The sequence below is a fragment of the Adiantum capillus-veneris genome, chromosome 12 (assembly GCF_014529385.1).
Source record: "Adiantum capillus-veneris isolate H3 chromosome 12, ASM1452938v2, whole genome shotgun sequence".
Classification (NCBI taxonomy): Eukaryota; Viridiplantae; Streptophyta; class Polypodiopsida; order Polypodiales; family Pteridaceae; genus Adiantum; species Adiantum capillus-veneris.
In genome coordinates this window covers 57,257,105-57,283,120 of record NC_140942.1, presented here as the reverse complement: position 1 = coordinate 57,283,120, position 26,016 = coordinate 57,257,105, and the positions used below count along the sequence as shown (strand labels likewise).

At 38.5% G+C, this 26,016-nt stretch overlaps 1 pseudogene; it reads left to right on the top strand.

Moving 5' to 3' along the window:
* Positions 1 to 26,016, top strand: part of LOC147445782 (shikimate O-hydroxycinnamoyltransferase-like) — a 240,283-nt pseudogene that overhangs the window by 19,187 nt on the left and 195,080 nt on the right.

Below are 26,016 nucleotides of genomic sequence, written 5' to 3'. Positions count from 1 at the left end.
ACTGAATCATATGCAAGAGGCATAAAACACATTGGAATAAGGGATTATACTCAGCCCAACATTCTCTCTCTCTCTCTCTCTCTCTCTCTCTCTCTCTCTCTCTCTCTCTCTCTCCTTCCTAATTCTTTGAGGGAAAGGTGAAACTAGGAATGATTTTTCTAAAATCATTCTACGTGAATATGGTAACAGGAAGTGCTAAGAGCCATTTTTGAAGGGCTAACTGCCACCTATTTTCGAATGGCTAAGAGCCATATATTTTTAATCCATCAGCGATTTCGTTCAAGATTTAACAAATCTATTTAGTTGAGTACACATTGATTTTAATGGACAAACAAGCGTCTTGCCTTTACTAATTTTTTGAGGTTTTACTCTAGCACCACACACTTTGAGTGTCAAGATCAAGTTGAGTTTTTGAAAGTCTCAAACTCAGAAAATGTGTCTCTCTACCAAGGTGTATAGGTGAAGCAAGCAATTCAGACAGCACGGTTGTTTGCAAAACTCCTAGATACGTATTTTTGAGTCTAGAGAAGATCGTATTGTGAATATGGTTCCAACTTGAGTGGATCTTCTATTTTATCTATAGCATCAAGAGTGTCTGTATGAGTACAATTTTGGGATAAGACCCAGTTCGTGATGACTACATCACTTAATATTAAAGTGTTGATAGTCAATTCTTGGAACCATCACACTTACATTTTTAAGGAAACAAGTTCACCAAATGCCAAGGGGTAGTGGAGAACTTTAAGCTTCCGTAGTCTTAAGGGAAAACCAAAGGGGGGGTCACGAACATAGGTGAAGGGTCGACTGCTAGTTGAGTAGTTTCTTTGCAAAGTCAAAGCAAAGGGTTTTTTTTTATATTCATATTACCCAAGGGGTTTGGATTGCAAAGGCAACACCCCGGTTACATGTGTAATACTCCTTGAATTTCAAAGATTTTCAATTAGTGTTCCTAGGCCTTTGCATGCAAAAAACTTGAGCAGGTGCATTTGCCTACAGGTAAGTGAACTCTATGTTCAACCCCCAAGTACGCATCTGATTTGGTTTTGTTTCTTTTTGAATATGTTTTTAACTTTTCAAGTCCGATGCATGCCATTCTATGTTTTCATCCATCTTTGATCTTAAGAGAGATGACAAGGTCATGTAAGAGCCCACAAATTTGGGTTGTAGTGTCCAAAAATAAGTTTCTCCATTATGCAGTTATAGACGCACTTGTAGGGTTTATTTGGCACATGTTTTCACATGGGATACAACATGGTCTAGGAACTCAAGGAGTTCGGTATAGCGAATGTGGAGCAAGGCTACTGAGGGTCCCTCTTACTCCCATCATAGAGTGTTTGCAGGTACCTCCACACACAAGTACATCTTGTACTTGAAGGATCTTTTTTAGACACCCTTACATGAGACATATTTGATATGTGGAGAATATGGGATTGAAATTTGCCCCACTATTTCACATTATGTCATAAAAAAGTCCATAGGTGCTGGTCGACTATGTTTTCTAGACTGTTTTTAGTATGTTGTATAAGGAAAATCAAGATGTTACTCTTGGTTTCATTGAACCTCCTAATGACACATGTTTTGGTTACGCGAATAGTTAGATCCATGAAGGATTCCACCATGGAAAACATTAGTGTCACTTATGAAGATATCACCACTTTTGTTTTCAAGGAAGAAAACGCTTCTCCAAGGGGGGAGTATGTAATGCCAAGGGAAAATCCAAGTGAGATCATGGACCGGCCGTGGCTAGGCGCCGACTGCCAACGAAGACGGGATCCTAGCGGCAAGGCCTATAAAGGGAGGCTTGGTGGAGGATCAAGTACAACAGTTCCCTCAATCTCACACATGCATCATGAAGGGCTCAGTCTTGGAGGCATTCAAAAGAATTATCCAAAGAGGGACCCCACAAGGATCTTTGATGAGAATTCTTCACTCTGCTAGCATAATGAACAAGCTTCATATACTAAGATTCATTCCCCTTTTGCAATAACATGGCCCCAATGGCATCATTTCCCATTGATGGGTTAACATAAAACTCCTTTTCCCAGTCAGGAACTTGCATAATGGGTAGTGTACTTAAAACCTCTTTGAATCTGTCAAAAACATCATCACAATCATGAGACTACTTCAAGGGGTCATTCTTTACTATTTTTGCAATGGATCTACTATTTGTGCTCTCAAAGGTATGAAACGAGAGAGATAATTAACCTTATGTATGAAAGTGGCCAACTGTCTGGTATCTTTTGGAGATGATAGCAACAACAAAGCTTCCACTTTCTTTGGATCTGCTTCAATCCTAGAAGCCTCACCCTTGGCTATGCCAAATGACTTTTTTTGCGATTTAACTGACCCCCACATTCATCATACCTTGCAATTTAAGTCATTTCAAGCTTTTGAACATGCTCTTTCCTTGAACTGTATACACAAAAATCATCGATAAATCCTTTGACAAACTTCCCAAGGAACAGGGTAATGACACAATCTACTTTTCTTTCAAAAGCAATGGGCCCATTTGTCAACCCATAAGGAAGGCATCAAAAGCAAAAACAACCCCATGGTGTGATAAAAGTATTCTTTTTTTGGTCTTCAAGAGCAAGGTTAAGCTGAAAATATCCTATATAACCATCACAGACACTGTATCTTTCAAAGCCAGTCACTGCATCTAAAAGCTGATCAATGAAATGCAAAGGGTAAGGATATTTCTTGGTCACTGCATTTAATGGCTTATCATCAACAAAAACTCTCCAACACCCGTCTTTCTTTGAAGTGACCACTACAGGGCTCAACCATTTACCATTCTCAATTGGCACAATGAACCTTGCATCCAGAAGCTTATCCCCTTCTTCCTTTGAAGCATTCATTTTCTCCTTACCCATTCTTCTTAACTTTTGTCGTATAGGCTTTTCCCCTTCAACTAGTTTGATCTTCACAGGATCCCCAACAAAACCCCTTATTTCTCGATATGAAGTGACGAAAAGATTTGGGAATTTGTCCAACATTTCTAAGTACTCCCTTCTTTCTCCTTGCGTCAAATCAGTAGTCAGCATATTTCGAATCAACTCTTTCTTCACTGGCAATTTCTGTTTAGGCTGCATCAACTCTTCAAATTCTCTAAACGACTTAAAGAGTTTATATTTCTTGTCACTTTCAATATTTCACCCGCTTCTACCTTCTCGTTGTCCAACAACAAGAATGACATTTCACCCTCATCACTAGAACTAGAAGCAAAACTACTTTCTAAATCTTCATAACTACCTTCAATGGTAACCTTGGATTCATCATTCATATCCTATAGTGCCATAGGCTGCTTGGTAGTCATATCAAACACCCTCTTTTCACCCTTCCTGCCATACACACAGATTGTGCCCTTGCCCCAATCTTGCACAGCTCTCAACCAAGGTCGTCCCAAAATGAGAGGGAAAGCTCCCAGGCCAACTACCATAGCATGAAAGTTTACAATAACCTTCATGTTAAATACTTTAACTTCCAAATTTATAATCATTCCCAAACACTTCACTTTGACATGGTTTTCTAGTCCAAAACCCAGAGCTTTTACATCTAATGAGACCTAGTCTCTCGACACGACTCTGTGATCACACAAACTTGAGAACCTCTATCAATGTAGGCCTCTTCCATGCCCACACCTTTATGCCAAGCATTCACCACAAGAAAAATGTTTGGTAACTTTCCCACAGCCAACACTGTGACTAGTCCATGCTTCGGCTCTTTCTCTGGATTCACTAGTGACTTTCACTGCCTCTTGAGTTTGGGCACCATATTCATCAACTATCCAAAAGTAGAGTCTACTTTTCTCCCAATAAGGTCTTTTTTGAAACTATAAAATGTTTGACCTTCTCTCAAAGGTAAATCTGCCACTTCAAACCATCTACGTGGTCTTCTCTTCCTCTTGTCTTTTGCATATTCACCCTCTTTCTCTTTCCCTTTCTTTCTGCTAGGACCACGCGTGGCCTATCCTTCTCTCTCTACGGGCATCATATCTATAGCTTTTTCATTTAAGCCAAACAAGATAGGGTGTGTGGATCCATTTCTAGTCGAACCAAAGGTAATATCCAGTGTACCTCATGTGCCTTGGAATCTACAACTAATTCCAGTTCCAAAAGCACTCTTGCCAAAGAACTCTTGCCAAATCTTATAGGTTTACTCAATGAAAATTTAAAGATGGGTATTTTGGAACCTTCATGTGCCCCCTACTCAAGTATGTGGTTCACTGTACCAAAGAAAAATGAGAGCTCTATGCTTCATTTATGTAGCATGTCAACAAAGCCACAATAAAGAAAATGGTATAGGGCCAATTGTAGATGAGTTTGCAGAAGCATTTTCAAGAAGGGCAATATATTCTATGGGGATTTGTACTCAGGTTATGATCAATTCTAACTAGTAATGGAAAGCAGGACTTGACTACCATGAGAACACCCTTGGTTTGGTAAGGATGTGCACCTTACCGTAGGGAGAAACCAACTCAATTGCGTACATGATGAATGTTATGAACAAAGTCCTACGTGACTGCATACCTCAAATTAAAATTCCTTTTCTAATGAGGTTCCAATCAAAGGATTGACTTAGCTAAAAAAGATGAGCCTCTAAATTCGAGGGTACCGTAAATATGTGGCAAACCACATCAATGATTGTGACAAAATTTTAACAAGGCTATAAAAATTGAACCTTACATTATCTGGGAAAAATTCAGTGTTTGGGGTGAGGAAAAATAATAATAGTGGGACATCGTTGTAATCCTCATGGCCACCAACTCTTGTCCAACAAACACTAAGTGTATGCAATACAGAGGATGAACAAAATGTGTAAATATCACGAGGTGAGAAGGTGTACTTGACAAAAGCAAGATGATTGGGTTGAATCATAATTCAAAAGGATCAGAAAGAAATAATATGGACTCTTCTTGAGGGATGGCTACTTATGCAAACATCCTAAAAGAAGATATGGGACTTCATTGCGAGTAGTATGTGATAAGCCTACTCAGCTTAAAATAATCAAAGACCTTCATGAAAGCCTATATGCTGGATATTGAGGTGTATTGGATACTTTTTTCAAAGTGAAAGAAACATATTGGTGGAAAGGCATGTATCAGGATGTATTTGAGTTTGTGGAGTCTTGTGTGACATGCCAAATGTATTCCAATGTACGCCATTGTGATGGCTTGCATCCTACATGCCCATTAGCCATGCACTATAAATGGGTTTTTGATCTAATCACAATTCCTTTAGAACACCTCTTCTCTTCTTGTTTTGTAAAACACCTCTTCCCACAATGAACCTTTGCTTCTTTTGGAGATTCCATTATGAAATTGAGACCCATTCTTTTTGAATCCCTAAGATTTGGTTGCAAAGAGGTTTCTTCTAGCTTTTCTTAGAATTTGATGGTAAAGGCAAGGCCACTAGTCTTAGTTTCTTTGCTACAATTTTGTACTTGGTCTCTACCTACACTTTTAGTCCTTCATTGGCATTGTATCATTTCTCCTTTTCAAAAGACTTAATATCATTTCATACATTTTGAGAGTGTATGCCTTCCATCAATGGTCACCTATGCCCCACAAAGATGTCTTTTGAATTTTTTGGCAGCTCTAATCATCCAGCCATGGATAGTTTCTATTGGCCACTTTCCCTTCATGTAACGAATCTTAAACACATAATATTAGTTTTGGGCCATGATCTATCAATGCAACAATACTCCTCAAGACCACCCACCTTTGACAAAGTTTTCATTGTAGCTCTTCCCCAATGAATTTTACAGTAGTGCACTTTATGTGAGGCATCATCTTCATCATCGTCATCCAAAAATCTAGCACACATATCTATTCTAAAAGATTGGTACATCCTACCTCATTATCATCACATATCCATGTCTCATACATGTATTTCTTGTGCCTTCCATGGCTCTCCTTTTTCTATGATATGGAGGGATAGATCAACAAGAGTCTGCCTCATTCTTTTCATGATATCTATAATATCCTCATGGAAATCACGCTTAGCTATTCCAAGAAACTCACCCAAAGTAGACTCAGCTATACTATCAAAATCCTTTCCTCCAAAAAATGTTTAAAGTTTTAGAGCAACTTTAATATTTGAATTTAAACCTAGAATTAGAATCTTTCTCTTTTTTCTTCCCCCGCCAATCTTTCATCTTTTCTATAGATACCTCCTACATTGGTACCTCGAGAGGGGGCGGAACCTAGAGTGTTGTTCTCTTTGAAGTAGAGAGTCCTTCAACCCCATTATCACGCCTCCATTTCTCTTTCACAATTGCTTTACTGAGATAAGCATGCACCAAAAGAGAGTATGCCATATGTGGATCTGTGATTGAGACAAATTGGTCTCTGACAGGTTTATGCGTTTTGTTTATTATGACCCACAAGTGTTGTCTTGGTTCTCTCCGTCGTGGTTGGAGAGCATTTAATCACTTTTCACTTGGTGTATGGCATCTGTGGATGAGGGACTAAGTCTCTGTTTTTCACATTGCTGAAACAGCTTCATTGAAGCATTATTGAATTTTTTGTGCTGCCAATTGTTTATGGCTGAGATGTTTTGATTTTCTACTTAGATTTTAGGGAAAACACTGCCGAATTTTTATGCGTATCTGTAGTTTTAATTTATACTCAGTTTTTAGGGGAAACCCTACGAAACTTTTCCCACATTCGCACCATGTTTAATGCATATCTGTAGCTTTACTCTGTGATGGTTTAGTGGTCAAGTTTGACTCCCACTTTGATATATTTTGTCAGCTTGGACATAGCTAAGTGTTCTTGTACCCACTCTCGCAGAAGTGAGGATTGCATATGCTCGTGGCTCATGCAATCACAGACTTTACAAGTAATTTCCATACTTTTGTAGGCAGTTCTCTTGTGGGATGTGTTTTGAGATTGTCTGCTCACTAATTGAGTTTATGGTTATGCACTTTATGCTCGGCTGAGTTGTTTATCCTAGATTGTGTGCATACATATAGAAGATTGTGGAGTTATTTTATGCATATCTAGACATGAATTTTGATGTGTTGATCGTGTTTTTTATGATTTTGTAGTGGTCAGTTGATCACTCACTTGGACATTCACTTATGGTAGCAAAAATGTGTGACATTTTAGAGTTGATGGATGATGACTTGTAAGAGACAATGGTCTCATAGTTGTTGATATATGCGAGGTTTGCATTGTGGTCACACATGTCACATTAGACGCCATTGTTTCATATATATGAGGAAACAATAGATATCTATGTGTGGTGTAGATGAGGTTTTTACACATGCTAGATTGGTGGCTTTATATGTTAGTGATGATGACGTTACATTGTCAACAAGTGCGCAGTGCGGCTAGGAAAGTGTCGGGTCTCTAACTGTGAGAGTTTGCAACAAAATCAAGAAACTCCTAGAAGATTTGAAGCAAAAAACACACTCAAAAATAAAAAAACCTGAGCCATGAAAGACTTACTTCAAAAAACATTCCAAGATCAACTCAAAACTCTTGTGTTTGTGATGATTTAGTGTAGCCTCGCTCCCACTTGCACAGTTGCAATGCTTTTTTGCCCTGAGAAAACCCTAAACAAACGCTTGAATTCCTTATCGTATCCATTTTGTGGAAAATTCAGATCTACATTAGACAATCCCAAGCAATTATTTGAAGTGGGGAAATCCTAATTGGTGGCCTCATAGCCTCAAATACATGGTTCGAACAGCACTGGACTCCACTAGCAGACCCATAGGTGTAGGCTTTGTATCCCTTCTTAGAGGAGCTCAAAGTGCTGATATTGATGTTCTAAAATGTTCCTTTAGCTCTCATATTCATGGCACCATGCATGAAGTGGTATTTTGAGCCAATTTTGGGTCATTTTTACCATGTTCTTGTCATTTTTAGCCCAAAAAAGCCCTTTTGGGCCCGTAAAAAGCCCAAACGAGCTGGGCAAAAATCCCTAGAATTGTGGAAAAACTTATTGGGATTAAATTTTATCTTGAAGCTCATTTTACCGCTTGGCAAGAACTCTGGATGATCTCTTATGCTCGTGTATGAAACCTTTTATTTTTTGCAGAGATCGTCCGCATTGAACTTTCTAGGCAAAACGAGCATGCCACTTCAAAACACTTGACATTCTTACATTTATAGATCAAAGTAGGCATGCTTTAATGTGATTAAACATGCAGCAATACCACTTGCTAGGCCTCACCTTCCAAGGTATGTACACGATTGCAACAGGGTGGCATCTGTTTTAGCATTTAGCACACTATGTGCATCATATAGCATTTCGTCCCACGTAGCAAAATCATGGAGACTTAGGTAGATTTTTTTGTTTTACATTATGCATGTGCCATGGCATGACTTCCACCCCCTCTAAATGTGCACATCCTTTGACATGTGCCACACATATCATTTGCGGGTTCAGTATTCATTTAAGTTAGCATACATATTGATTTCATAATCACTTCCAACGAAGTCCAGTGCTGCATTATCATCTCTTTCTTCATCTTCATCCATAACATGTTCATCAGAGCCTTGATTTTGACTTTCTAATGAAATAAAGGGATGGTATCGCCTCTTCTTTTGAACAGTTTGATTATTTTCCTTGCTTAGGGAATCTTCATTTTCGTCCCATCCAGCTCATGCAAGGTATAAGTTGCATTACCATGTCTATGTTTAACCACATAAGCATATCTTTGAAAGATTTCTTATCATTGAATGTTAGTTATCAAGACTATTGTCATACACCAACACCCAAGCACCTTCCTCAATAGCTCTAGGTGTGAGCCTGTACCTTTTATCAAATTTGTCCTTATTCTTCAGCCTTACATCTTTCAATCATGCTATTGGAGTCTCAATATCCTGAGGCCTTCTTTCTAATTTTTTTTATGCACAAAGCAAAAAGGTATTCCCTACTCATTCCATCTTCCCAAGCCAATACATTACATGTGTGAATTACATCCTCAATTGTCATTATAGATTTTTGACCATACATCAACTGAAAAAGGCATATAACCAGTAATTGAGCTATGAATTGTACGATCAGCCCATAAAGTATGAGGTAATAGCCTAGGACACTCTCCCAATTTTCCTTTGCAAGCCTTAGCCAAAACTTTAATGATAGGAGGATGCGCACGTTTCGGTTTACCATTCCCTTCAGGATTATATGTAGTAGTGAGAGCGAGTTTAATGCCCAACCTAGAGAAAAACTCCTTGGATTTGTCAACATCCACCTCACCCCTGTCAACTGTTACTTTCCCAACACAACCATAATGGCTAATCACATCGTCTATGAGGAATTTACATATCCCTTCTGTGCTTTTTGTTCTTAAAGCATGACCTTTGACCTGGTTAGTTAAATATTCTCATGCAAGGACTCATTTTCCATAAACCCAATGGCATTGTAACCAAATCTACTACCCACTTATAGTGCATAGCCAGTGGGTATATAGGGTACTAGAATTATGATGACATACATTTGAATACATTTGACAGATTTCACAAGACTCCACAAAATGAGATACATCATTATACATGCCTTTGATCCACCAATACCTCTCTTTGATTTTAGTAAAGGTGGCCACACACCTCTGTGCCCAGCATAAAGACTCTCGTGAAATTTTTGGATAAGGTCCCTTTCAATTTCCTCAGCATTCAACCCTCAATGGCATCCCATTTCTTTGTTTTGGATGCTTCCACAAGTATCCATCTTTCAAAAAGTATCCATAGGCTTTTCTGTGTATTTTTTTAACTCTCGATCAGTCCACGATTCTTGCCTTGTCAAAGTGCTCAATCTCCTTGATATAGTTCCTCTGTAAATGGCTCAAGTGAATTTGATAGGAAAACATGATCACCCTTTACATGAGAGCTACGAGAAAACCTTGTGCCTACACCATCACCCTTGATGACCATTTCTTATTCATTTTCATATCTTTCTCTAAAAATCATATCCGCAACTAAATTATATTTCCCTGCTATATGGTTAAATTCAAGATTCAATAACTTTATGTAGGCAATCCATCTCAACATAACAATGTTAGAAGTTGATCAGTTTGTGGTCATTCCAAGAAGGGGTAGACAATATGTCTCCAGTATTACATTTTCACGTCTCAAATAATATTTATCAGGCTATAATTGCTCCCCATAGTTCCCTTTTCACATGTAGAAAATTGCGTTGACAAGCACTTAGGACCTTTGCTCCAAATCTCACTACATATCACCACTTACCATCTTCATCAGCTTGACCAATCTCCCATCCAATTACTGTGGGGCTAGTATCCACTATCACAATCACATGTCTTTCACATTCATATTTAATTTCCTCAAAGTGAAACAAATTCTTTAATTTTCTCATGGCATGGGTATGCATTTGTTCTATTTGCAAATTCTTGTTCTTTCTCAAAAAATGATGCAAAGGTTTTGCTACATGCAAATCCAAATAACATAAAAGACATATGCACACAAAAACCTTCAAAGCTCGGTCACAATTATACATTTCTCTTTCATTCTTTGAATTACATCAATTTTTGTAGGACAAGGACTTCTACCATATAGACTACACATATGTCCTACAATAACAACTTCATTCACACCAAACACTAATGTTTGCCTAGACAAGGTAAGGTCCATCTCTTCCAACCTTGACAAAATCTTATCATAGTCATTGATATGATTTTGCACATACTTGCATCACCCCTTGAGTCCAGAGCCACATCTATGTCACTTACATTTCATCCTTTGATTGGCACATCATCAAGAAAGGGCATCGTAGTGTGAAGTATGAAGTCACATAGGACTTTTTCCATACCATTCATCATATGTACAACTAAATTATTTTCTCTTTGAGCTAAGGTGCACATCCTTACTAGACCCAAATGTGTCCTCATGGTATTCAAGTCCTTTCTTTTTCATTACTAGTTGGAAATTATCATAACCCTGAGTGCAGATCCCCCATAGAATATATCTCCCTTCTTGCAAATGCCTTAGCAAACTCATCCACAATTGACCCTATACCCAAAATTCTAATTGTAACCTTGTGGACAAGTTATAAATACTAGATAAACCGCAAAGACCCAATTTTATATGAATTGTGAACACCCTGTTTCAAGATGGAGCACACGAAGGCTACAAAATACCCATCTTGAACTTTTAATTAAGCAACTCAATGAGTTTTGGCAAATGACTCTTTGGAACTAGAATAGGTTACAAGTTCCAAGGTACATGAGATATAGTGAAGATTACCATAGTAGAAACAATGGAAGGATCAGCACACCCTATCTCATGCGGTTGAAATGAAAAATCCTTTCCATGTTTGGAAAGCATGTCTTCGAAGAATATCTTTTCAGCTTATTTCAAACTGTCCTTGCAGCCAACCTCTAGCTCCTTCAAGCAATCGTGCATAAAATTGTACCCAATATTGCTTGGGTCACAAATACTAGGTTTCAAAGCATCTTGTTCCATCTTATTTGTGCAGTCTTTTGGTAGAGGTAACTCCACTGGCTTCATTTTCTTTGCCACAGACTTATGCTTAGTATCCACTCGCACATCAATAACTTGAGCATTTTCAAAATCCTTAATAAATTTGTACATTTCTTGGAGCATATTTTCACAACCTCATTCCCAACACAAAAATTGCAATCCTCTAAAGACTCCAAGTCTTGAATGGTATCTACAAAAGCACTCATCACACACACCTGCAATGCATTCCTCGTCTTCTGTCAAACCATTGGTTCTCAAACCTTTCTGTACAATATTTACATGTTGTCTTTCACCCCGCTTCAAGTCCTCACACTTTGTAAAATCAATAGCTCTTAGACTGATAATCCTATAGAACATATAGAAAACATCTTCTTTTCATATACATCATGCGAGAATGTTTCACTTCTTGTACCACTGCAATCCCGCTCTACAATGGTACATGGCCAACACCCCCCAACACCCCCCCCCCCCCCCCCCGGATCCTTACCATCCTTGAATTCTTTGTTTCTCTTTGGCAAGGGTTGCTCTCTAAAAATTTCACGGCTCCTTTCATGGTCCACACAAATAGTAAGGAATTGGACTGCATGATTCCAATCCCTGCTCCTTATCCTAGCATAATTTGAACCATTGTCCATTACCTTTGTTTCCATACAAGTAGCAATGATGTATGACTACCCAAGGATAAGAGGGTACGTAGAAATATCCTGCAAAGAGAAACTTTGATCATATTTCACGTCCCCTATAGTCACCCTTACATTTGGACAAGCTCCATATAGCTCCCCAGATGAGTTGTTTGCTACACAGATCATCCATTCATGATTTATGTCGAATGGCCATTTGAATTTTTGATATAGACTCTTTGATATGAGGTTAATTTTGCAGCCATGATCTATCATCACAATGAATGTCTCTTCTAAGTCTCCCACTTTAACTAGGGTCTCAGTAGTTTCTCTTGCCCAATGAATCTTGCAGTAATAACTCTTGTGAGTGGTCTTAGCTTCATCTTCATCATCCAAAAGCGAACCTTTTTTACTCCTCCACTAGAATTGTAGCATTCAACAATAGTTTCATCACCTTGCCACCATAGACCTGTACTCCCTATTAATTTGAAGTATCTTCTCCACCCTATACATGGATAGACTCAGTAAGATAATTTGGCTTTCTCTTGATGCTATCAAGTACTTCTTTATAAAACTCCCTCTTTTCTATGTCAAGGGACTCTCACAAGGTAAATTCGACCTTACTCTTAGAAGTCCTCTCTTCCAAAACATTTTTGAGATCAATTTCTACCTCTATATCATATTGGAGTTTGTAGGATGGACCCTTTCCTTTAGCTTTTGTTGCATCCTTCTTCTTTTCTTTAGAGTCTTCTTGCATAGGCACTTTCGGGATAGGCATCTGGTGCAGGGAAGCTAATCTAGGAGGCGTTGTGTCATTTCTAACTCCACCCCTTGTGGCCGATTTTGGAAGGCCCTTTATCCCCATTCTCGCACCTGTGTTTCTCTTCGGCAACGGCCTAATTGGCTTGACATTTGGCTATGTACACATGCACTGACAAAGAGTGCCTTGGAAATCCTAAGTGTGCTGACACATATCACTACCACATGTAACAAATCCCCCCTAGGAGTTATGCGGTGAACAAGAGCTAAAAACATAATGTACAGGGAAGTGTCGTTTCTTGAGGACGTGATCATTTCAGAAAAGAGAGTAAGCCCAAACCTTTGCGGATGGCTTCTAACTCTTCACAATACAATGCCTTTATGAAAAGATCTGCAAGGTTGTCCTACATTTCCACATAAGCCAAGTTGATCTCTCCTACTGAGAGTCTCTCCTTGACCTAGTAGTAATGCACCTCAATGTGCTTTGTGCGAGCATGAAAAATTTGGGTTCCTCGCAATCACCAATGTAGTCTGACTGTCAGTGTAGATGGTGTTGGTAGTGTCATGTCCAATGCCAAAATTCGTTGAGCCATCCACACTCAACCATAACTGTGAAGATTGCTTGGTACTTAGCCTCACAAGTAGAATTTTCCACAATAGGCTGCTTTTTACTCAACCATGAATACATGAACTACCGAGCATTAAACAGAAACCGCTTGTGGGCACTTGTGTGTCAAAACAACCAACCCAATCTGAGTTCAAAAAAGCATGTAAATGTGGCGGCAGTGATCCTCTCTTGGGATAAAATAAGCCAAGATGTAAAGTGCCACTCAAGTAGACCTACCAATTCTTAGACCTTGGCCTATGCATGAATTTGCTGACCTGTGAGACTGCAAATTGAATATCCAACCTCGTGTTGCATATATAATTAAGGCAACAAATACAAGTTTGGTAAAGAGTAACATTGGGAGGATCATCAGCATCATGAAGACTCAATTTCAAATTCCATGGGAGTAGCAATAGGTTTGCAATCCTCAAGTCCAAACTTACATAGAAATGTCTATATGTAACTTGTTTGACACAAGGAAATACCACCATCACAATGCTTAAATTGTAAGCCCAAGTAATGATGCAACAGCCCCAAATCTTTCTTCTTGAGATTATCAATATGTCTCTCATTTCATGCAATGATAAGAAAATCATCCACATAGAGAACAACAATGAGAAGTAAATTACGCTAACATTTTACATACAATGTGCTTTTTGATGGACTGTTACGAATGCCTTGCTAAACCAAAAGAGTGTCAACCTCCTTATACCAAGCACGAGGAGATTGCTTCAACCCATACAAATATTTGTTACATTATTGCACTTTATCTTCCTACCCTTGAATGACAAAAGCGCAAGACTACTCTACATAAACTTCCTCAAATATGTCACCATTCAAGGAAGCAGTAACAATGTTTGATTGATGTAGAGCCTAACCAAAATGAGCTATCAATGCACGTAGAAAACACACAATAGTCATACAACAAGTGAGAGAAAAGTCTCTTCATAATCTATGCATTTCTGTTATGCATAACCCTTTGCAACAAGTCGAGACTTATTGTGATCAATCTCACCATCAGGCTCGCATTCAACCTATAAACCCACTTTGTCCCAATGTCCTTTTTTCCAAGAGGCAAATCACATAAAGTCCATGTGTCATTTTCTAAAGTGCATCATATTCTGATTGCATGGCAACCATCCATTTTTTTGAGTTTTATGGTTCATCGAAAGACAAAGATTCTTCAACATCACATAAGCTAGACTCAGCCAAAGCATAACAATCTAATGCATTAGATGCATGGCTAGAGCTTTTGAACAAGGACAACTAGACAAAGGTGCATCCAATTTACTATCACACAAAGTATGCACCAGCCAATTTGGCATACCTCTAGCCTGCTCATTCTCAACCCTTTCCTCATCAAGTACATCATGTACATCTGCATCAGTAATAGGCTGATCTGTAACATTTCCCACAGGTTGTACATTTGCCTCATTGGAATTGCATTAGAACTTCCACCACTGAAAAGAGGCAACAAAGTTTCATAAATGTCCTATGAGCTTACATTATTGTCTCTAGGTCATGACAGCAAGGGCTGAACAAAATCTTCCACAAACACAACATCTCATGAGACCAATATACACTTTGTTTATAGATGATACAACCTGTAACCTTTTATTTTAGCACTATTACAAAAAAAAAGATGCATTTTCCAACCTTATCATCTAATTTTCTTTGTTGTTTTTGTGGAACCAAAGCATAATCCAAACAACCAAAAATGCATATGTGCTCAATAGAAGGCTTTCTATCATGTCATGATTCATGAGGAATCATAGAATGTAAAGATTTTGTGGGACACATGTTAAGTACATAAGTGGCTTACATAATAGCCTCAAGCCAAAACAAATGTGGTAAAGCTTGAGTTTTGACCATACAGTGTGCCATTTCTATCAGATACCTATTTTTCCTCTCAGCAAAACCATTTTTCTTAGTTTTATACACGGGACTATACATTCCTATTTTATCTCATGATTAGCCAAAAATGCATTCAATTCAAGAGGCACATACTCCCCCCCTCTATGGGAATGGAAGGTGCCTGTAGTACATTTTGAGACATTTTTGCCCATGGCACAAAAACACTTTGTACTTCACCTTAAGTGGATACACTCATGCTTCCGTGGAGTAATCATCAATGAAAATCACAAAGTAAAGGCAACAGCCCAAGGAAGGAGTTTGCATGGACCCACAAACATCACTATGCACAAGTTTCAACTTGCATGAAGCCCTAACCAAACCATCCTTTAGAGAATTTGAACGTTGTAATTACCCCAAAATACAACCTTCACAAACATGTTTGACAGGTGCTTCAATAGGGGAAAAAGAAGCAATCATATTATATTTTTGCAAACGTAGCAAACTGGCAAAATTCAGATGCCCAAAGTGTGCATGCCACAATTTTGCATCCAAAATATCCTTGAATCTACAACTCCATTTGTAAAATTCTACCCATCCTTATCATACAAATTGAGCTTATACATCGATGCTTGATGCAACAATCTCATCACCAAAACTAAGATCATGAACTCTACATTATCATCCACAAATTTCACAACAAGGCTAAGTCTAGCAAGTGCAAATATAGACAAAAGGTTTTTCTTGATCCCACGTACATATAATGCATCAACTAGCATTCACAAAAATAAGCACAATCTCTTCAACTCCCTTGACCGGATAAGAGGAATTGTTCACACAAATGACACAATTCCCATGAGGGACATCCTTGAGAGAGGTAAATAATCAGAATGAGAGGTAATGTGCTTTGTAGCACCACTGTCAAATTACCACACATCAGCATATACAACAACTAACATACATGCATCATATGGAAAGAAGGATCATAAGTGCGTTGTACAGTAAAATCCCATTTTGCATCAACATCAACATCACAATCTCCTTTCACATAAGACTCAACAATAGCTGCATTTGTAGTGGAACCAATCCTTTTCTTCTTAGCCTCTGTTTCCTTTAGCTTAGGACATTGCTTGATCAAGTGATCATTAGATTTAAAATAATGGAAACACATCTTATTTTTACCCTTTGCAGTGGAATTCCCGTACAAATTTCCGCCAACAAAAGCATTAGGAACAAGAGATTTACAACTCGTAGAAGAACCAAGAGAAGTGGCTACATTATTGTTAGAACTTTTTCTCTGAGCACCAATAAAGGCATGTTCAATAGCATGTTTTTTAGCCCTTTGATTTTTTGGAAAGTGACTCTTGCAACACCAATGTGCATAATGCATCAAACTTGACAACTTCTAGATTTCTTTGGGTCATAAGTCTCCAAGTAGTAACAAAATTCTGGTACGAATCTGGCAAAGCATCAAGAATAGTCTGCACAAGAAAAATTTCATAAATGACTTTTCCTGCATAATTTAGTTTTGGAGACACTACAAACAATGTATGAGCATGTGCATCTCTTACATCCCAACGAGCTTGCTCAGTATAGGAAAAACAGTTCTAACATCAGCAATACTATTAGCAAAGAAGCCTACGGCATTCTCAACATTGCCTCTATCTAGAAAACCAAGATTCACATCAATGCCCTATACAATGTTCCAAAAGCCTTTGACACAAGGACATGTTGTGCCATGTAAGCCCACATAGGATAATTGTCCCCATCCAATCTTTCCTATAAACAACAAACATCTTGAACACATTTGTGTTGTTGTCAGCTATGGTGAATGCCTGCACTTGATGTAAAAACTACTTGAAAAGAGGAGAAACAAAGTAGGAGCAGCACATGTTGTATAGCACAAGCCGTAGAAGAATGTAAGGGACTTGTTATGCAAAAAAAAACACTAACAAAAAAAATTCACAAAATGAAGAATTAGTCTAGAGCCCCATCTATATCACTTACATCACATCATTTGATGAATACATCAACAAGAAAGAGAATTTTAATCTAAGGTATGAATTCATGTAAGACAATGTTCATACCATTCATCAAATGTGCAAGTGAACCAGTTGGTCCTTGAGGTAAGGTGCACATCCTTACCAAACCCAAAGGTGCCATCATGGTAGTCAGGTTTGTCCTTTTCATAGCTAGTTGGAACTGATCATATCATGGGTACAAATCTCCCATAGAATATATCGTCTTCCTACAGAAGCCTATGCAAACTTATCTAAAATTGGCCCTATACCCAACATTTATGTATATTACCTTATGGATGGGTTTCATATCATGGATAAAGTATAAAGAAACATTTTTCTTTGGAACTATCAACAACTATTTGATTATGGATCATAGGAAGGCTCCAAAATACCCAATGATCTTGATCTTTTCAATAAGCATCAATGAGTTTTGGCAAATGAGTCTTTGGAACTTGATAGGACGCATCCTTTGATTGGTACAATTTGCCCCATCCTTTGATTAATGTTACATCATTGAGAAAGAGCATTGGTATGAGGTCATGTAAGACTTTGTTCATATCATTCATCATATTCTTACCAAACCCAAAGGTGCCCTCGTGGTAATCAAGCGCCTACTTTTCATACTTAGTTTGGATTGATCATACCCCTAGTACAAATCTTCCATCAAAAATATCTCCCTTTATGAAAATGCCTAGGAAAAGCCATCTATTTTATTTTATACAAAAGGGCCCGTCATGCTATTTAAGAAGCCCAAAGAGCCTGTCGTCGAGAAATAAGTAAATCTTGACAAGCTTATCAATTAAGATAGTTTTCACAAGTTAATAGGAAGGCTATATTAATATCTAACATGATTACATGTTTTTGCGTTGTGATTGCGCAGCTTTATTAACATGTTCACCTGTGTGTGATCAGGTTAATGAAATCCCTATTCTTAAGAGTTGATACAAAAGCTCTACTACATGTGCATAATGTGGAGTCTAGATAGCATAAAATACAAATGCACCCACACAGAATAACCTCAGTCATATTTATACATATCTCTTTAATTCTTTGAATTACATCAATATTTTTCTGGAGAAAGTCTTCTACCATTTGTTCCGCACATATGTCCCACAATAAGAACTTTATTCACTCCAAACATTGAATTTTGCTTGAACAAGGTGAGATTCACTTCTTCCAACCTTGACAAGATCTTATCAAAATCATTGTTGATATAATTTTACACATACTTGCGGCATGACCTTAAGTCTGGAACCCCTTTTATACCACTTACATCACATCATTTGATCAATACATTATCAAAAGGGCATTTTAATTTTAGGTGTGAAGATACCTAGGACTTGTTCATACCATTCATTAAAGGCGCAACCGAACTAGTTGGTCCTTGAGGTAAGGTGCACATTTTTACCAAACCCAAAGGTTCCATCATGGTAGGCAAGTCCATGATTTTCATAGCTAGTTGGAATTGATCTTACCATGAGTACAAAATCTCCCATAGAATGTCATAAAATCCAATATCTAGCCAACCCAAATGATTTTATTATATTAAACCGATCATTTAATGTGGAAGAATAAACGGGAACAAGGGTTAGAATATAGACATGTGCTTACAGATCTTTATCAACACGGGGCCAATGGTAAAGGGATCCAAATGAGAGATGGTCTATCAAAGAGAAAGGCTAGCCAATATGGAGCTCAAAGAAGTTAGGGTTAGCTTCATTGAAGACCTCCCAAGGTTAGTGTTACAAGTCCTTTGATCTTAGGTAATCTAGGGCCCAGCTTAAGGTGGGAACCCTTCTCAAGCTTGAGGTGCTTATCGTTCTTGATGAATAAGGTTCTTGAGGTGCTTATCATGCTTGATGACTAAGGTGCTTGTCATACTTGATGACTAAGGTTCTTGAGGTGCTTGCCGTTCTTGCTCACTAAGATGCTTGACGTGCTTGCCGTGCTTGCTGACTAGGGAGGTTGAAGTGCTTGTGGGAATACTACCCAAGCTTGAGGTGCTTTGTTGTGGTTGATGACCAAGGTTCTTGTGTCTCATAAGTCAAAGGCATCCCTACAAAGGAGGGGACGATCCCGAAAGCTAAGGGGATGAGAGATAACGCACACACACATAAGGTATGCCAAGCTTCAAGACGCAACAAGGACATATGTCAAGTCCCTCTCTCTCAAAGGGGAAATGGGGACACTTATCCCAAGACTACTCTTGTTGCTTGATATGCATTTTTCATGTGATTGGCAAGCTTGTAGGCTCCAATGAGCTTCCAAGTTGACCTAGAAGAGGGGATCGACCAAAGGAAAAAGGGAAGTTTCTTGGGGGTATACTCTCACACACACACTCAAACACACTCTCATTGTGTAAAGTGCAAAGTGCAAGAGCTCCATCTCCTTCTCCAAGCTAGTAGAGAAGTTAAGAACCGACCCCAACACTCTTGGCTATGGAATGCAAATCCAGCCAAGATCCATGCTTCAATGCTTAAGCTTTCCATCTTATCCATCTTCATTACTATGCTATTATGTATGCTATAAAGAAGAGTGATGATAAGTGATGAACTATTTTCTTATCCTATGAATGTTTCTTTTTCCTCTTCCCTACCCTTATTCTCCGCTAGCTCTCTCCACCTTCGAAGCTGTTTGAGGCCTTTAGATAGGTAATTATTTTTACAAAGTCTATGTTATGCTTGTAATGCATGAATCTTTACATTTTCCTTGCATCACATAGTTCACAAGGAGCAGAAATATTGTATTGTACGAAATCTCTTTTGATGGAAAAATCTATAATACAAATGCATATTGGAGAGGGGACCAGCTAAACATAAATCCCATCCTCAATTGTTGTCAAGTTCTCTAAACTCTCTCTCTCTTGCAAAATTATTTCTCATTCCAAGTATATTAAGTAATATTATTATGTTTCTACCATCAATTAAGTCACCCTCTATGCTCTCAAACTAGTCTCACAAAAATGCTCTCTTTAATTCTCCTAATTCCACTATTCTCAAAGTTCATAGGCCATTTCCATTACATTGGTATCAGAGTATTTGGTTTCTCTTTTGTTACTTAATAAGAGACTTCCTTGAGTTGATTTATTTAGTTATATTAGGGTAAGTGGGACTAGGATCTATTATCGATTTTGTTGATGCTAGTATGTGGGATATGGTGCACACCTCGGGAGATTTGGTCTTAATAATGGGGTCTTTTAGACTTTCCCACGGCTTTATCATTATTGATCCATAAGAAGTTTGAAAGGATCTATCCCTCAAAAATTTTATAATATTAGACCCACTCCACTACTCTCTATAATTAGTCAATTTGAGCCGTGGGTGTAGATGCTTAAGTGTTGATTTTCAAAGGCTAAGAGAATTAGAAACTAAGGTTTTGAATTTCCAAAAAGTAAACTAAGTAAACACAGAAAGTATTCTATACATAAGTATAATTAGCATGGTTGACAATACCCAAGAGATCTAAATGAACATTAATAACTTTTATTTTTCACATGAAGGTTATAATGATGATGCCCCCATGTTTTTCAATTATCTTGTTACTAGGTTGTAGCAAGCTATGGGCAATCGTGCTTTGCAAGACAGAGTTACTGAACAACTTTGTGATTATGGGATTTCCCTTCCTCTCCAAGATGAGAGAGAGGTTAGGAGGCCAATTGATGAGACCCCCAAAAGAAGACTCTCTCCCACACAGGAGGAGGAATCCAAAGAATGGGAAAGTAATGAATCCCTAATTTACTCTAAAGATGTGGCTCCACGAAGACGGTGGTCTAGATGATTACCAACTCCTGCCAAGAGGAAACGGCCAACCCACTGTCCTTCCCCTCGTCACTCCAAAAGGGAAGAGAGGAAACAAAGAAATAAAAGGTCAAGAAAGAGGTCACCCTTTCTCCTTCTTATTCACCTTCTTCCTCTTTCGACGAAAGTTATGGCTATTCTACTAGAGAATACAAGAGGGGAGGACATCAAAAATATTACACTGCACAAAGAAGGTCACAAAACCTCAAGAAGTTCAAAGAGGGAGGAGAGAGTATCTCTTTTCTCACCTATGACGGTGCCACTGACAAAGTATTTTCCTTCATCCAGCAATTTGATGCGGCCTTTGAAGACGAGGGCTTCACGGAGTCCTCCAAGCTAAGCCATGTAGCTATGTACTTCCAAAAATCGGATCATCAATGGTGGGCTAGCCTTCGTGGCAATGGTGAAGACTCAAAGACATGGAAAACTCTACGAGTTTCCATAATGAATAAATTCCTTGCAACCGATGCAAAGGACAAATTGCTTACCGAATTGTGAAATTTGAAACTTCTCTCCCATGAGTCTACTCACAAATATGTGGACAAGTTTTGGGACTTACATCTCAAGGCTACTGTCTTTCAAAAGATAGATTTCGACGAGCAAGAGCAAAAGAAAAAAAAATTTGTAGGATTACTTAAAGAGATGGCCAAGTATGTCAACTCCCATTATAATGGTTCTATCACCAAAGAAATCCACCACACTATGGTTGCTTCATGCATCAATTTCCAACAAGGGGCTAGATGAAATGTCAAGCCCATGGAAAGCAAAGACAAAAGTGATGCAAAGGGAAAACCAATGCCCAAAATTCTTCCCAAGGCAATTTCAATAACAACAACAACAAGAAGCCCAAGGAGAAGGGAGTTTATAAAGGTAAATACAAACTCTATCCTGAAGAGCTTGAAGCTTTTCACAAGGACCATAAATGTTTTGTGGGGAGCAAGGACATGGCTATTGTTCTTTCCCCAAGAGAAATGCCCGCAATGATACTCCTAGAGCGTCCGCCATCAAAGCTCCAAAAGAGGATGCTCATTTTGCAAAGGATCACCCTCTCGTCATGGATGCTTGAGAGTCAGTCGCTGCCTACATAATCACCTATTTCATCGCCTAAATCATCGCTAGAAGTCTCTTGAAAAATCTAGAAGTTCAAAAAGTATCAAGGAGATTCTAGAAGCATGGAGAAGATTTCGGAAGAATCTAGAAGTTTCTGGAAAGCCTCTAGAAAGTTGAAGAAGGATCTAGAAGGTTCTAGAAGAACTAGAAGGATCAAGAAGTTTCTGGAAAGTTCTAGAAAGTTGAAGAAGGATCCAGGAGGTTCTAGAAGAACTAGAAGGATCAAGAAGGTTCTACAAGATTCTAACCTCCTCAAGAAGAACCTAGAAAGTCCTAACCTCCTCAAGCACTAGTATAAATAGGAATCTCGGGCCACAAGCCCCTCAGTCTTGTCAAACTGTTATGAGCGCGTATAGAACTAGAAGAGATCGATAGGAGGTGCTCACAATATACAATAATTTGGGATTCTAGAGTTCTTTCTACCTCTCCTCTTCTCTCGTCACAGTCCTCCTCCCTCGTCAACATTTTGAGTGGGGGTGTTGGAGCTATATAGAGAGCCCACACTTATGCTATACATAGGTAGGAGTCCTCACTATATATCGTGTACTCAGTGTGTGCTCTATATACACTTTGGGATTTTCAATTCTAGAGTTATTTTTGTCTCTCCTCTTCTCTCGTCACAGTCTTCCTCCCTCGTCAACACTATCAATTATCACCAGGATAATTGGGTCAAGCTCCTACCGCTAGCAGAATTCTCCTATAATAACAGTTTTCATGCCTCCCTTTGTCACACTCCATTATTTGCTAATTATGATTAACATCCCAAACAGGATATCCACAGACACTATCAAGTGAAGAATCCAGCTGCTATTAAATTTACACAACAATTATCTGTAGTTCACAAAGAACTTACAGTTTATATCAAAGAAGCTCAATTCATGTATAAGGAAAGTGCAGATCTCCATCACATGCAAAATCCAAAATACAAAGAAGGGGATAAAGTGTGCCCTCATCCATGAAAATCCATCTGGTCTTTCATGTCTCGGTCCTATAACCTTGTCACATATCTAAGATCCTAGGAAGAGCCCTACAACCACCTCCTCCAGTTGAGATTCAAGGACACGATGAATATGAGGTCGAGAACGTCCTAGATTCTTCAGTTTCACGTGGCAAGTTACAGTACTTAGTGCATTAGAAAGGCTATGATGTTAGTGAACGAACCTGGGAACCAGCATGCACTCTACAACATACATCTCTCAAAGTCAAAGAGTTCCATCAACAACATCCATGGAAGCCCAACTCAAGGAACACCACTGCTCCTCGTGGAACTCGTCTCTAGAGGAGGGGGTAATACCATGGATGCTTGAGAGTCAGTTGCTACCTGCATCATTGTCTATGTCATCGCCTACATCATTGCTAGAAGGCTCTAAAAGAATCTAGAAGGATCTAGAAGATTCTAGAAGTTCTAAAAGTATCAAGGAGATTCTAGAAGTTTCTAGAAGCATGGAGAAGATTCCGAAAGAATCTAGAAGTTTCTGGAAAGCTCTAGAAAGTTTAAGAAGGATCTAGAAGAACTAGAAGGATCAAGAAGTTTCTAGAAGCTTGGAGAAGATTCTGAAAGAATCTATAAGTTTTTGAAAATCTCTAGAAAGATAAAGAAGGATCCAGAAGGTTCTAGAAGAACTAGAAGGATGAACAATGTTCTAGAAGATTCTAACCTCCTCAAGAAGAACGTAAAAACTCCTAACCTCCTCAAGTAACCTCCTCAAGCACTAGTATAAATAGGGATCTTGGGCCACAAGCCCCTCAGTCTTTCCAACGCTAGTTGTGAGGCTCCTATGAGGAAAACCCTCTTCTAGTTCTTGTCTTATGTTCAAGTCTTGTCCTTGCAATCAAGCCTTGTCTTGTACTCAAGTCATGTAATCCAAGTCTTGTATCTAGCTCTCTTAATAAAGTATCAAGTCTTGTTATCAATATTAAGCTTATCATCAAGTCCCAAGTTCTTGTATATTTTGAGCGCCTCCTCTCGCTCTCTTCTAGTTCTATACAAGCTCATAACAACCTCTCTCCTATGCTTGGGGAAGCATGATTCCCTCATCTTGTTTGACCTTGGCTCTACTCACAACTTCATCTCAATGGAGTTGGCCACCAACTTGGGCATTCAAGCTTTCAACATGGGAGATATTGTTACTTTCGATATAGCTTTCAAGGGACAGCAAGCCTCTATTACTCCCTTGATTGGGAAGTTAAGGCTTCATGTCCAAAACTACGTCAACAAAGAATACTTTTTCATCTCTCCTCTCCAACAGAAGGATGCTATCCTAAGGGCACCATGGTTCAACCTCATGGCAGCCAACATGAAGTTCCCAAAAAGGAGAATCTACTTTCCTACAAGCAAAATAACATATATATAGATACTATTGAGTCTGGTTTTAGTATATCACTTTTAAATAATCTTGCTTTCGATATTACGTACATGATTTTTGTCAGAGTCACTAGAAGGTCATAATGTTTCATCAAATTTAAATGGTAGGAATAAAGAAGAGTTAGACTTGTCTAATTTTCTAAAAGGATTCCAATATGTGTTCATCGATGATATCCCTATGGACTTACCTCCAAAATGAGGGGATGATGACCATCAAATTGAGCTCCTATCAGGAAGCTCACCACCTAACAAGCCTCCTTATCGAGTTTCCCAATCTCAAGCAGAGGAGATCATGAGGCAAGTACAAAATTTGGTTCACAAAGGGATGGTGAGGCCTAGCTCTTCTCCCTGTTGTTCTCCGATCCTTTTAGTAAAAAAGAAAGATGGTACATACCGTATGTGTGTGGACTATCGAGCACTAAACCATATCACTATCAAAAATAGATTTTCAGTGCCTAGAGTAGAAGATCTGTTTGATAAGCTACAAGGGTCTACCTACTTCAGTAGGAATGATCTTAAAAGTTTCTATCATCAAATATCGATAGTGGATGAAGATATCCTAAAGACCGTGTTTCGTACAACGTTTGGTCTTTATGAATATCTAGTCATACCTTTTGGATTGACCAATGCACTAGCCATGTTCAATTGTCTAATGGAGAAAATCTTTAGACCCTACCGTAAATTCAATGGAGTGTTATTTGATGATATCATCATCTACTCCAAGTCCATGGAGAAACACAAGCAACATCTTCAAGAGATTTTTCAAGATTTGAGGGAGAACAAGGTTTTTTCATCCGAAAGAAAAGCAAAATTTTCCTTCAAGAGATTCAATACTAAGGTCATATTATCTCTCAAGATGGTATCCGTATGGGTCCATGAAAGTTAGAGGTAATAAAAGCATGGCCTAATCCAAGGAATTACATGAGCTAAGAAGATTTATTAGTTTGTGTCCATACTATAGACGCTTCATAGCAAAATTCTCTCAAATAGCAGGACCATTACATGACTTAACAAAGAAGAACGTTAAGTATTCATGGATTGCTAAGGAGAAAAATGCTTTTGACAAGCTCAAAGAGAATCCTACCTCCCAACCAATCCTCATGCTTCTGGATCTCTCAAATCCATTTGAGGTCCACTGTGATGCTTGTGGTGATTTCTTTGGAGCAGTCTTGCTTCAAGAAGGGCATTCCATAGCATACGAGAGCCGAAGGCTCAATACAAATGAACAGATCTTAGGCATTTATTAGAAAGAGCTTTTAGCTGCTCTACATGCCCTAGACACATGGAAGCACTACCTGCTGGGGACTCCATTTATTTTACAAACAGACCACCAAAGTCTCAAGTACTTCATGACACAAACCAAGCTCTTTGACAAACAAATGAGGGGGGAAAATTTTATTTCAAAATTTTATTTACATATTGCCCACATTGATG